The sequence below is a fragment of the Pseudonaja textilis genome, chromosome 2 (assembly GCF_049901715.1).
Source record: "Pseudonaja textilis isolate UNSWEBS1 chromosome 2, rPseTex1.2, whole genome shotgun sequence".
Taxonomy (NCBI): domain Eukaryota; kingdom Metazoa; phylum Chordata; class Lepidosauria; order Squamata; family Elapidae; genus Pseudonaja; species Pseudonaja textilis.
In genome coordinates, this window is record NC_141991.1 from 187,297,707 (window position 1) to 187,310,611 (window position 12,905).

The window sequence follows — 12,905 nt, forward strand, 5'->3', positions numbered from 1 at the left end:
AGTTTTTTGCTCAGCCTTCGTGGATATAGGCAGCTTAATTTCCTTTCCCTTGGCCGGAATAGCAAAGGCTTCAAAAGGAGTCAACAAAAAGGTTTGCTTTTAAACTCTAAACAACTCCTTTAAGGCTTTTAGTTTCAGTGAGTCAAGCAGTTCTCTACGATATATAACTCGAGCCAAGGGAGCTCACTGTAGCTTCAGATAATGATCTCTCGCCCCCAGGACGATCGGAGGTGATAACGCCTCAGCCATATGGCTAACAACTCACACTACGATCTTTTCAAGCCGAGCTGCTACGATTGTCGCTTTTTTCTCTCCCCTGGGAACACCGTCTGGGGTGGGGGCATCAGCACCCATCTGCCCCACCACGCCTTTTTATTCAAGGGGAAACTCTACAGTATCGACTCCCCACAAGGCATGGAAGTGCTGCTGAGCCGATTTGACTCATTATGCGCCTAAAGAGATAACGACCGGCACCATTGCAGACTCACTAACCATGTGGTAGTGATCTGCATTTTATTTCTGGAACTGTGAGAGGCTTTTCTTTCCCCAAGCAGGGGTCTCCTTCCTGGAACCCGAGGGAAATCACTCTAATACTTATATGTGTGTGTGTATGTATAGATAGATAGATAGATAGATAGATATAGATATAGATATTCAGATATAATTATTCTATTTTGGACCCTTATTCATTCAGGAGGAAACTGTTGGCTTATGCCCTCACAGAATTAAACAGCAGCACCACAGCGAGCACCAAGGCTCGTGTCCGCCTGTGCAGGAAGCTGTCACAGGCCTACATCTTTTTTCAACCATTTCTCCTTTCTAGGCCTATGAGGTGTTCCAAATTTGGCTAATATTAATAACAAAATAATAATACCAATAATAATAATAGGAACAGGAATAAGAATTCAATATTCTTACATAAGATTATATAAAACTGGGGAGAATTGTTTTAGGGTTCCCTGGCCATTGCTGATTCAGGCCCCTGGACGTGCCAACTGCCCAACATTTCAGCCTCATTAACAGTAAAATTTAATAAGCGGTCACAATGGCAAGCAGCAGTAGTTCAAGAGCCATGTCAAAATTCTCAAACCTTATCTCCTCCAGACCTACTTCGGCTCCAATCCCCCTCTGCAACCACCTCTGAATCTTTCTGTGTAATCCAGATGCAGCGCAGCTGCACAAGATCAGATAGCCCATCTAGATCAGTACAAGTGACTCGAAGTGCCTCTGTGGCCACATTGCTCCAACAGTGGCCAGATTCTGTCAAGATAATGACTTATTGGAAAAGATCCCCGCAAAGATGAGACTGTGGATGGAATTAGCAATATGCCAATGTATCTCTGCGGGGGTGCAGCATACTGCTCTGAACAACAGAGCGCTCCTTCTGACTGGAATTCCCTATAACTCCGGTCACTAAGCAGGACAGAGCATCCTTATCCTCAGGTATCTCTCCACAGGAGATTCTGAAGTTTCAAATATACTCCCGCAAGGTATATAGAAGAAGCAAGGGCTATTGATCAGGTGGAGGCAGAGGATTCAGAGTTCTCCTGCTCAAATTCTCAAATTTTAGCGAGCACCAAGGCCTGTGTCTGTGTCGGCCAGTGACTGCAGTGAGGGCCAGTGACTGCAGGATCACCCAATTGCAATACAGGTCCTGAAAGGTGTTCTCTATTTGGCCTCACAATTTGATTCCATATTCAGTCATCTAATTATGAGTTTAGTAACAGCACAACAATTTATGTTAGTAGCTGTGCACAGATATAACAAAAATATTATCAGTAATAATATTAATGATATCAATATTATTATGAATAATAACATAATAACAAATTGAATTTACCAAAATGTGGGGGGGGGGGAGAGCAAATATCAAGAGGATTCCCTGCCTCTGTTTATATCAGTCCTCTGAACCAGTCAACAGTCCTTTAATATCTTATACACATATAGATATATAGCTATAGATATCTCACCTTGTGGGCTTTAGGTCAGAATCTTCAAGGGCAACCAAAAATACCCCCAGAGGACAATAAACCAACTCAAAGTAGGTAAAAACGTCCCAGAGAGACCTCTAAGGCAACAAAGGATGCCAAGAGACACCAAAATGCATTAGATGAGCATATCTTAAATTTAAAAAAAAATGCATGAGGGAGGTTGAACAGAAGTCTCAGTCCTCTTCCCCAGCCAGGCTGGTCCCAGTTCCAGAGTGCTCGCTTCAGCAGCACATATACTAAAATTGGAATGATACAGGGAAGATTAGCATGGCCCCTGCACAAGGATGACATGCAAATTTGTGAAGTGTTCCATATTTCACCTTGCCTCCATCCCTGGATCTCTAAATGGATCTCTCCAGGATAGCCTCAGGGGGACTGGTTCAACCCAGGCCTTCAGCAGCACTACTTGCCTGACAGACAGTTGTGGGACCACACCAGAATTCCTCCTCCAAGAGGATATCCCTGACAAATTGAAGGCCTGGGGGGACATGGCAAGAGGCATGAAGAGGCATCGCAGCCGGGGTACAGTAGAAGTTGATGGCTAGGCAGCCTCCACAATCTGACCTCAATTCTCACTCGATTTAGTTACTGTGCAGAATAGACCTTCATTACCAGCAGGTACCTCCTTCAGGGGAGTATTATATAATCCAGTTACACATTCACATGATGCACAGGATGAGGGAGAACTAGAGACCAGATGGAACAGGTTGAGGAAGGGTCTACTCACAATAATGACCAAAATCTGTCAGAGACGGATCCCCTAAAAAAGGGGGGGCATGTCAGACATTGAAGGCATTAAGCCAGACCACCGACCTTCAGGTCTGTTTCACCCTCAGACTTTTTTCAAGTCTCTTGAAAACAAAACCTACTGCCTGCCTTGATATTCCATTCCCCTCGGCCCAACAATCATTACTGTAAGGGGGGTCAGACGATTTAATCTTCTCCCAACCAATAATGTAAGAGGAAGTCATAACTGTCCCACAGAGGTTCTCAGACCTCGTCCAGAAACAAGGGGTCTCTTCAGTGGCGTATACCCCTCTTATAGGATATGATAGAAAATTTTTAATTTGGTTTCCTCATTCTGCTAAATTTCTCATCACCACAATAGTAGATAAAACAATAATTGCAATTATCCTCCTCCTCTGCAATTCCAACAGAAGCAGAAGAGGCTCTCAAGTCAAAGGATATACAAGGTTGAGTTGTCCCCATGTAGGGCATGTCGATCTGATGTGAGGGCCATAAGAGCGGAGGCGGCTGTATTCCCCCTTTTTTTTATTAGATCTGGCTGTCCATCTCAGGGGAACTCCTGTTAGATGGCAGTGTTATTAATATGACATTTCATTATGACATTTCATTTCATTTATATGACATTTCAGGTTGCTCCTCCATCTGAGGGAGTTTATCTCAAATTCCAATATCAGGGCACACAAGGACGCCACAAAACTCTATTAAATTATCTGCTTGAGCCAGGGCAACTAAGGTTACTCCTCGCCTACTGCTATGGCTCAGACATTGGCAAGCAGATATCATACAACTAATGGAAGCATGCTTCCTCCCCAATATATGGAGATAATTTGGTTGGTGGTGCCCCTGACCTATCTCTGATAGAGACCAGAAGCAGAAAATAAGTTCCATGTTTTCATGGACCCCAAAATAGTCCTTCCTTGATTTTTGGAGGGTTTCTTCATTCCCTCTACCGGGACTTTTTCCCTCCAGAATCCAGGGACCGTCTGGACACATGAATCACCAACAGTCAGATAGTTCCCAATCTGGAGATAGACACTGAAGGGGAGGGCAGAGCAAAAGAATTGCTTGAGGAACATGAAATAGAGGTCTCCGAGGCAGAACATAGGCCTCACGACTGTGCCCCTATCGGTGGAAGGCTCAAGCCTTTCACGGACAGATGGGATGCCTCTACCTCTGTTTCCTGGGTTAGAGGTATCGGAAGATTAGGCCTGTCTATAGAATTTCCATCCTCTCCCCAGAACCGTTGCATTACTTGCCCTCTCTCTGGGGATCCTGTTAAAGGGAGCTTGATGGAGATAGCTATTGTTCATTTATTGGAGATCCAGGCAACTCACCTGTGGCACCAGATCAGCAGGAGCAATTTTAGTTTTAAAATGACTTAATCGATCCATAGTTCATAGGAGGCTAAGATGAGTATACTGAACTCCATACTTCTGAGCTTCAGAAGGAGCGATTTTCTACCCTCCATTGACTTAATGGAGGCCCGTTCTGCACATTCCAATTAGATCCTCACATAACAAAACTCTTAGTTTTTGTTATAATACTCAACGTTTTGAATACATTGCACTGTCCTTTGGGTTGTCATCTGCCCAAGGTTCTTACGAAGGTTCTGATGGCTCTGGCTGTCCATCTCAGGGGCACACCTGTTAGACGGCAGTGTTATTTATATGACATTTCATTATTATCTTGTTCATATAAACAGGCAAAGGGGAGGCCTTAGCATCAGTCATCACTAGGAGAAACTTGCAGTCCATCTCTCATCACCCATGCATATGCCATTTTCTTGCACAGGGCTACAATCTTACAGCCTCCTGTCGTGCATTGATATCATATGTGGGACCTCAACAAGGTCCTTACCACACTCAAGAAAACTCCCTTTGAGCCCATGTAGACCATGCGTCTCCATTCCTAACGTACAAGGTGGTTCTCTTGGTTGCCATTACATCGGCCAGTTACATCTTGGATCTAGTAGCCTTGTCAGTAAGACAGGAGCTCTGTATTTTTCACACAGACAAAGTGGTCCTTAGTCCAGATCCATCTTTCACCCATAGATACATTTGGGTTTCCACAGACCATAGGAACTAATACTCCTGTACATTTGTCTAAAACCGACATAAAATCTGGCACCACAATGCCACAATCTAGATGTAAGGTGAGCTTTCTGCATATATTTCAACTGCACAATGTGTGTTAGGAAACAAAAGTTCTCTTCATTTCTTTTCAACCACCCACCATTGGGTGCAAGACCCCTTCCTCAATGACCAGTAAGTGGCTGAGAGCACAATTCCCAAGTCCTATGAGACACAATCTCTTCCTATACCCAGGGGCATCACTGCTCATTCGACCTGGAGCACTGCGATGTTGACAACATGGGCCACAAGCGCTAATAGAGAAAATTTACAAGGCGACACATGGGCCTCCCCATCGCCTTTTATTTAGAAACTATTAGAATGATGTCTTCGCCTCTACAGAGGCTGCCTTTGACAGGAGAGTGTTACAAAGGGTCCATAGGGACCAAGAAAAAGGGGAATCCGAACCAGACGGAAGCCCTCCCATAGGACACGCCAAGCTTTGGTATGTCCCAAACAATGGATGCTCTGAACAGCTCATCTGGAGAAGGGGCATTGGTACTTACCTGACACGCCTTTTCTCTGTAAGCTATGAAGAGCATCCATCCCCACCCTTATTCATCTGGTGGGATGCTATTCCGGCCAAGTATTAGAAAGGGTAAAGGAGAAGAAATATTTCATCACTTTGACTTAACCAAAACTGGGGGTGCTAGGGAGGAGTCCGGTGGAGGAGGAGGAGCGTCCTCTCAATTAAAGCCCAGCCTATCAAACGAGTGACAGAAGCATCATCCCAAACAAACAATGGATGCTCTTCACAGCTCACAGAGAAAGGGCGTATCAGGTAAGTACCAACGCCCCTTTTCACGTACCCCCTCCTACCCAGAGGTGGTATTCAGCAGGTTCTGACCCAGTTCTGCAGAACCGGTAGCAGAAATTTTGAGTAGTTTGGAAAACCAGCAAATACAACCTCTGACTGGCCCCGCCCCCATCTATTCTCTGCCTCCCGAGTCCCAGCAGATTGGCTGGGTCCTCTTTTGTTGCCCTGCACAGGAGAATGGAGCTGGAAATCAGATTAGTGGGGTGGAGAGGGAATGGAGATTTTGCAGTATCCTTCCCCTGCCACGCCCACCAAGTCATGGCCACCAAGCCACACCCACAAAACCGGTAGTAAAAAAATTTGAATCCCACCTCTGCTCCTATCATTTCACACTCTCCCCAACATACACCATGCTGTTGTACATACTTCCTGGGCTTCGCTGGCACCTTTTCTGTGCCCTGTACATTCCTTCTCTCTCTTCCTACCAACCTGGGATTTCCAGTTTCCTTCTGGCTTCCCTACTGACTTTGGCTGTGGGAAAATGGTAGGAAGTTCAGAGATTTAGTTCATGACAGCAACTGGAACTGCAAACAGTGATATTTTTTATTTTATTTTATTTTATTTTATTTTATTTTATTTTATTTTATTTTATTTTATTTTATTTTATTTTATTTTATTTTATTTTATTTTATTTTATTTTATTTTATTTTATTTTATTTTATTTTATTTTATTTTATTTTATTTTATTTTTATTTGTCAGTTGCTTACAAGATAATAGGTATAAGTAAAAACATAGTTATGAACACATGGATACATATAAGAAAAATAAAAATAAATAAAAAAGAAACAATAGGACAGGGACGGTAGGCACGTTGGTGCGCTTATGCACGCCCCCTACAGACCTCTTAGGAAAGGGGTGAGGTCAATAGTAGACAGTCTAAGGTTAAAGTTTGGGGGGTTTGGGGAATAAAACCACAGAGTCAGGTAGAGTATTCCAGACACTCTGTTGCTGAAGGTGTATTTCCTCCAATCAAGTTTGGTGCGATTAACCTTGAGTTTGTATCTATTGTTTTCTCTAGTGTTGTTATGGTTGAAGCTGACGTATTCATTGACAGGTCAATGCAATGTATGATTTTATATACTATACTTAGATCGGACCGAAGGCGGCATAGTTCTAGGTTTTCTAGGTCTAGAATTTCGAGTCTGGTGGCATAGGGTATTCTGCAACGAGTAGAGGAGTGGAGAACTCTTCTTGTGAAATATTTCTGGACTTTCTCAACTGTGTTAATATCAGATACGTAATGTGAGTTCCAGACTGATGAGCTGTATTCGAGTATTGGTCTAGCAAATGTTTTGTATGCTCTAGTTATTAGTGTAATATAACCAGAGAAAAAGCTACGTAAGATTAACAATTCTTAATGCCTTTTTGGCTATGTAGTTACAGTGGGCTCTAGCACTTAGGTCATTTGAGATGAGTACTCTAAGATCCTTGACAGACTTTGGATCATCAACAAGGTCTTGACTATTCAGCCTGTATTTTATTTTCTGATTATTATTTTTTTGCCAATATGTAGGACAGAGCATTTATTTGTTGAAATTTGAAGTTGCCATTTGACCATTCTGATACATAGTCAAGGTCTTTTTGGAGCGTAGTAGTATTTTCTGTGGTGTTGAATAGCTTTACATCATCAGCGGAGAGAACGCAGTTGCTCTTGATATGATCACAGAGGTCATTTATGTAGAGTATGAAAAGAGTTGGTCCTAGAACACTGCCTTGGGGGACACCACTGTTGAAAGTTACAGAATTCGATAGGACGCTCCCAATTTTGACCATTTGTCGTCTGTTTGACAGGAATGCTTCTATCCAGTTATGCAGGTGTCCAGAGATACCGTAAGATTTTAGTTTTGGTAGTAGTTTGTCATGTACCACTGAATCAAAGGCTTTACAGAAGTCTATGTAGATTGTGTCTATTGCTTTGCCCTGACTGAGTTGTGTGGTCCATATGTTTTTGCAGTGTAAGAGTTGCAGATTACATGATAGTTTTTTCCTAAAACCAAATTGTTTATTAGAGAGTAGGTTGTTTGTTTCTAAGTGGAAGATGATGGATTGGTTAATAATTGATTCCATGACTTTACAGGTGATGCAGCATAAAGAAATTGGTCTGTAATTTTCAACTAGGCTGGAGTCTCCCTTTTTGAAGATGGGGATGACCATGGCTTGTGACCATAGTTTTGGCAAGGAACTGGTCCTTGGAAAGATTTTTTCAAGATTATGCTTAGAGGTTCGGCTGTGGCAGTGGGTAGCTTTTTTAAGAAGTAGCCCCATATTCTGTCCGGTCCAATAGATAGAGATGGTTTTAGATTGCGCAGGGCTTTTTCAACAATGTCTTCTGTAAAATCAATATGTATTAGATCATTGTAGTTGTCTGTGGTTTGGCTAGGAAATACTGGGCATGATCCATTGCTGTTTACAAATACTGAACGAAAAAAATGTGTTAAAGAGATTGGCTTTAACAGTGTTGTCGTTGCAGTCTTTACCATTAGGTCCTTTCAGGGGTGGGATGGACCTTGAGTCTTTTAGTTTGTTGTTTATAAAATTGTAGAAAGCGCGGGTGGAATTGGTGTGTAGAAGGCTTTCTTCTTGTTTAATGTAATAATTGGTGCATTCAGTTTTTATCTGGTGGCATAAATTTTTGTATCGGCTTTTGAAGTTGACAACGTGACCAGATTTGTTTTTCTGCCAAAGTGATTTTTTTTGGATTGAAGCTTCCTTATTGTTTTGGCTAATTTATTTTTTCTGGTTTTGGGAGTTGTTAATGATACATGTAGTTTGATGACTCTTTTGACTTCAAGTAAAAATATGTTGTAATGGTCTTCTACAGTATTGCATCCAGAGAATAGAAATTGCCAATCAAGGGATGAGAGATCATTGTTTATAAGATCATAGTTGCCTTTATTGAAGTTATAATTGGGGATTCTATATTGCGAAGTGATGCAGAAAAAGCTATTTAGGGAACCTTATCTATCCCGAATGCCAACCAAATATTTCATAGAATTATCTGTTTGCTTCTGCAGAATTTTTACTTAGGGCCCATTGGTCTCATGGAAAGATATGTTTTATTTGGTCTATAAGATGCCAGAGGCATGATTTCTAGCAAGTCTAAACTATCATTGTTATTTTTTCATAGATATATAATTATAGAAGTTCCTGTACATTTAGAATATCATTAGTCCACAATAACGCCAGATCCAAAGTGTATCTTCTGAATAATATCAGTATGTGCTTGAATAAATGTTGTATTTTCCTTCATGGTCACTAGGCTCTGAGCTTCTTTTTGTAGCACAATTTTCTAATCACTTTCTAAATCACCCCAGGTTGTATTGAGGGTCTGAGGTTTTTGCATACTATCTGCAGCACCTAGACAGAACTGAAAAGAAATTTAAATTGTGATTCAACTGAATTTTTATCTGTACATGCTGGAAACTATTATTGAAATATACCAAATGCAAAACATTTGCTTTATCAGTAAATTTATTCACTTACCGATGTGCATGTGACTTAGAGTTAGGGTTATAAGCGTATAGATGTTTATTACATTTTATTGTGGGTTTCTTGATCATTGATCTTAATAAAATGTCCATTTATTCACATTGTTGATTTATTGTTCTATCATTCTGAACTTTATTGATAAAGAAAAGGCTATAGATATGTACATGTCCCTGTTAAAGCCAGAGACAACAAGGGGCTTCCTATGATTACAGTTGTTTTCAGTACTGTGAACAAATCCTTTATTTAAAAAAAAAAAATCCACAGGTATCTTATCTTCTGCAGTCTTTAGTGAAAGTCACATTTTCTCTTGTATTTTCAAATCAATTCCTGCAGTAATTATATACATTTAACATCTAAACTATTTAAATGTGGCTTTTCCATTATAGAAGAAATATACTATTAGAACATACATTTTCTCTGTCCCTCCCTCTTTCCCTCCATTTTTTTCTCCCTTACTCTTTTTCTGTTTCCTTTTGTTTGTCTCTTTTTCTCTCCATGTGTGTGAGACAGAGAGAAGAGGGGGGGGAGGGGGGGAGGGAGGGAGGGATTCCCAACAGAGTGAAGTTTGGCATTTTCCAAATTTTTGAAACAGAGAACCCCAAAAGGTTCGCTATCACTGTTGTAGATTATCATGAATTCACTCTCATTTTAATTATGCCTGAAAGTGCTATTACTGCTTCTTGTCAGATGCTTAAAACTATGCCACTTAGTTCTGCTTAGGTTATATAAATTATAGGCTATATAAATCCTTTTATACATCTAAAATCTTGATATAGCTTTTTATAATAATATGTAGTTTAAAATTCAAGTATTATAAGAACTCTTTATTGCCTCAGAATCCACTGGCTACAAGATGCATAGTTTGGTTTTGGATTTTGGCCAGGTGTGATAATTTGTGAATTGAAATTTAAAAGGAATAATATGGTTTTTGTTGTCAATCTTTTGCAATATTGTTGTTTCATCTGCAAAACAAAACAAAACAAAACAAAACACCCAGAAATAATGATTTAGAGCTTTTAAAATTTACTAGATAAGACATGTTTGATAATTTTGATTTGGTTCTTTCTATCACAAAGTCCCATGGTAAAGATTTTCCGAAGGTTCTTTTTAGGTTATGTGTAGTTTCAGGATACAGGATGAATGGCCTACATATTGTACTATAAAATTGTCATTGGACAAATAAAATAAGCTGATACTTATCTTTGAGTTTTTATAATAATTTAGACATAAATATTTTAAACATTGTCTAGATAGGTACTTAAAATTGATTTTGTGTGCAGAAATTGAGAAATAAACTATCTGAAACAAGGCTAATATTTATATTTTCTTCTTACTCTTCTTGTTCTTCTCCTACATCAATTGTGCCCTAGATCACCTTACTGAGCATTGCCTCAGCAACCCACTGCAAAGTAGGTGCATTTTCTCTTGAGATTTACAAAACATTTGTCCATAAAGCAAACCGAAATGTATTTTTCCACGTAACTCATTTTCTTATATTCAGCTTGCTAGAGTTTAGTCCAGTACTCCTAGTGTTTGGTATTCCGAAGCTGTAAACGTCTCTTTATTTTAGCAGCAAATCTTATACATCCATTTCATAGCTTTTATAGCAATAAAAAATGGACTACGTACATCATCCAGAGTGGGCTGCAATGCTATTGTTTTGCTTATTGCTCTTTCCTGCAGTGGTCAAATAGTTCCTTTGAGACCAAATAACTGGTACTTTGGCATCTGTACAGTCTATGTTAGACAGCTTGCATCAAATGAAGAACTGTGACAAATATTTGTAACAAGCATGCTAATTAAATACAATAGTGCTGTTCAGGATTGTGAAGGTAGTAATAAGATTGTTAGCAAATTGAAAATAATTTGTCAGCTTTGTTCTAATTGATTATGATGTTGATATCCATAGAAATGCTGATGGTAGTCCATTTGGGACCAGTTGAAAAGAAATATTTTTATGAGCAGTTTTGTTAGTGTTGAAAGCCCCTCCCCCACCTACAGACATTACTGCAAAGAGGTCCAAAATGGTTTTGTGCTGAGAAAATACAGCCTTGGCCTTGAATAGTTTTTCTACTCTTATTGAAGTAATTAATGGTTAGCCATGTGCTTCTGGGAATTATATTACTTAAATCGGGTCTAAATTCCAATCTTGTCCAGGAATAGTGAGTGCCTTGATTGCCCTACAAGATTATTTTGCTGAGGACAGAATGTAAGAATGCATTTTCTTGGTCTACTTGCACTTTTCAGTAGTGCATTTATTTTATTTTCAGCTCTGGGATTAGGATTGCAATATTCTGTTCCAGTTCTCACAACGCACCCACCCCACCCATTAATTTTATATAAAAGTGTAGAATGGTTTTTATCTAACTTTTCATCTACTGAGTGTCTCATATCTATTTTTCCATATCATACTGGTTGCTGAACAGGATTTCCAGTGTTACTTGGATTATTTTTTTCTTTTTAATCCACAGATCTGTGCAAGCAGAACAAAATCAGGTTGATAACATTTACTGTTTACTTTGTGAGATAAAAACTTCACCCATCCCTTCATACCATTCCAACCCAAGGTTAGAATTAAACTCCCGAAGAATTGAGGACACTCATTATGTTCTCAAAGGGTTAGAGCTGTCTTACATTTTATGTGCTGCAGTAGGGCCGAGGTGGGGAACTATGGTCCTTTTATGACTTGAAGACTTCAACTCCCAAAATTCCTGAGCCAGCCATAGAGACTTTCATAAATGCTGGCTCAAGAATTCTGGGAGTTGAAGTTCACGAATCATAAAAGAATCCACCCTGCAATAGGACATGACCAGTCCCACATCTCATGATTGTCAGCGATGCCATTTCTATGCACGCTATGATCACAGTAATTTGAAAGCAGAAAGAAGGCATTGGGCTATGGCAGTGGCCCCCAACCTTTTTTGTGCCACAGCCCAGTACCGGCATCACAAAATGATCCGCGGCCCGGTACTGGCATCAGCACGCATGACAAGGCAAGGCGAGCCGAGCGACTGGCTGGCCAGCCGTCCCCCACTTCTCCCCGCCACCTTCAACTCCTCCTTTGTATCTTTGTCGATGGGCTTCGCTTCGGGATGGCTTTGGGACAGTCGCTCGGCTCGCCTTGCCTTGGGTGCTGAAAGAATCCTCGCGCCTTAGTTTCGTTCGAAGCCCCTCCCTTCGATGAAACTAAGGCGCAAGGATTCCTTCAGGATCCAAACACCGCTTTCCAACCGGAAAAGCTCACCAGAAGCATTTTCTTGTCAAACAAGATGGTGGCACCCAGCAAACCGGCGGCCCGGTAGGAAATGTTCCACGGACTGGTACCAGTCCACAGCCCAGTGGTTGGGGACCCCTGGGCTATGGGATTGTCTGAAAGGTTCCATAGAAGCACATTCATCAAATCTAAATATGCACCCTTGGCATGCTTGGTTTTGGAAGATTTTTTTTAGATTACTAAATTGAATTATGTAATTTCATATCTTAACAGCAAATGCTTAATTGCCTAATTTATGCTTTCACTAGTAATTTTGAACATTTTAAACAATAAATGAGAAATATTTAAAAAAAAACTTCTCATTATCTCATTCCTTCCCAAAGTGCTTCAAAAAATCCCCATTAAATAGCTTTTGTTTAAATAAAATGTTATTCTCATTTTTAATAATGCAATAGAAAATTAGAATGCTAACGAGGGATACTTTGTACATACCTAAAAAGAGGAAAAGAGAGCATGG

At 40.3% G+C, this 12,905-nt stretch overlaps 1 protein-coding gene and 1 non-coding gene across 2 annotated transcripts in view; both read left to right on the forward strand.

The window, feature by feature from the left end:
• The window catches only part of PTPRD (protein tyrosine phosphatase receptor type D), a 1,248,962-nt gene that overhangs the window by 65,960 nt on the left and 1,170,097 nt on the right, over positions 1-12,905 (forward strand). The gene's annotated exons all lie outside the window — the stretch shown is intronic.
• On the forward strand, positions 2,204-2,310 carry LOC113447930 (U6 spliceosomal RNA). The gene has a single exon (XR_003375677.1). It is a non-coding gene; the product is annotated as a U6 spliceosomal RNA (small nuclear RNA).